Below are 1515 nucleotides of genomic sequence, written 5' to 3'. Positions count from 1 at the left end.
AATCACAAAAATTACTCTTTATTACTTTGCTCCTCAGATCCCAGGAGGTTAAATTTTAATGAACCAGAAATTTGTTTTAATTGCCTTTCCCTGGCCCCCACCCAGATTCGCCTATTAATAGAGTATTATATTAGCAGGAAAGTAGTGTCATAGTATTACCGAATACGAAAATATTCATTGTAATATTCTTAATGATCTGAGAAACTGGTAAAATACTTTTGTAACCTCATTCAAGTTTATGACAGCGTTGAAGTCTCAAGTTGTCTATCAACAAATATTGCAACTTTATTTACAAAAGAGCTGGAGAATACAAATTTACAAGGAGAATCCTGGGAATTTAGCTGAAATTGGATCTTGTATATCCACCATCAAGTATATGGCTCCTGCTACTCCTTCAAACAATGATAATGGATGATCTGGAGTTCTTGATCTACGTCTATCGTAGTCGATGCACCATTCAGCAAATTTACATGCTCTATGAAGGTATTTGTTGTCTTTCGTGATTTGATACAATGCTAAAAACGAGTAGGTGTTACCTGATACACCGTGACAAAGCCCATATCCTTTCTTCAGCAAACCTTTCCTCCAAACCAAGTCAGCACACTCTTCAGCAGCTATGAGATACTTAGGGTCATCAAACGTCAAGTGAGCCAATGCAAATAGATGAACCGCTCCCGCACTGCCGTTGCACCACTGAACAAAATCATCGGAATCTTGGGCAGATGATAACGGAATGCTACCTGATGAACTTCTGCTGTTCAGTACAGAATCCACGGCAGGTCTTATAATGTTCAACAGTTCACCTTGACTCATATATTGCCTTGCCTGCAGAGCCATGCATAATATACCAGAGATTCCATGTCCAACACCCAGGTTACGTTTACCGTTCCACATGTACAGAAGTGGACTGTCCTTGCATTTTTGCTTTGCTGACATTGATTGCCCAGACTCAAGTATGACTTGCAGCACCTGTCTTATCATGTTCGATTCGATGACTTCCTTTCCGACATGACTGTTCACGAACATAAGGGCATATAAATACCCTGCACGTCCATCTATAAGATCATTTGAAATCTCATTTTCTGGGTCAATCACGTACGATATCAAGCACTTCAACTCGTTCGTCAGATCTGATGCCCTTTGTTGGTTGGCTAGTTTGTGATATAGTACAACTCCCAATGCTAATGGGCCAGAGTCACCAATTATAAAGCTGTAGTTTTTACCATCTAACATGACTACACTATTCTCAACTATGTTTACAGCAGTGGTTAAGTACGATTTGTCATTTTTCATTGTTGCTAGTAGATAATATAATAGCGCTCTTCCAGTTGTACCTGTATAAATGGAATAATCTGTCGGATCGTTGGTTTCCCTGTTACCACTTTCCATATCTTTAAGTAAATACTCCACAGAACTTTGAAGCCTTTCCTTGAATGATAAATTAAGCAAACTCTCGTTGTAGTTAACGTCTGAGTCGAAATCTGGAAATGCATTTTCATATTCTCTCTTCTCCAT

At 38.9% G+C, this 1515-nt stretch overlaps 1 pseudogene; it reads right to left on the bottom strand.

Annotated features, from left to right (window-relative positions):
- Window positions 1-315: 315 nt before the first annotated feature.
- On the bottom strand, window positions 316-1515 carry LOC145981743 (lanC-like protein 2 pseudogene; annotated as a pseudogene).

The sequence above is a fragment of the Lepisma saccharinum genome, chromosome 30 (assembly GCF_977018435.1).
Source record: "Lepisma saccharinum chromosome 30, izLepSacc3.1, whole genome shotgun sequence".
Classification (NCBI taxonomy): Eukaryota; Metazoa; Arthropoda; class Insecta; order Zygentoma; family Lepismatidae; genus Lepisma; species Lepisma saccharinum.
The sequence above is the reverse complement of the archived record's forward strand: the minus strand, read 5'-3'. Positions and strand labels throughout refer to the sequence as shown.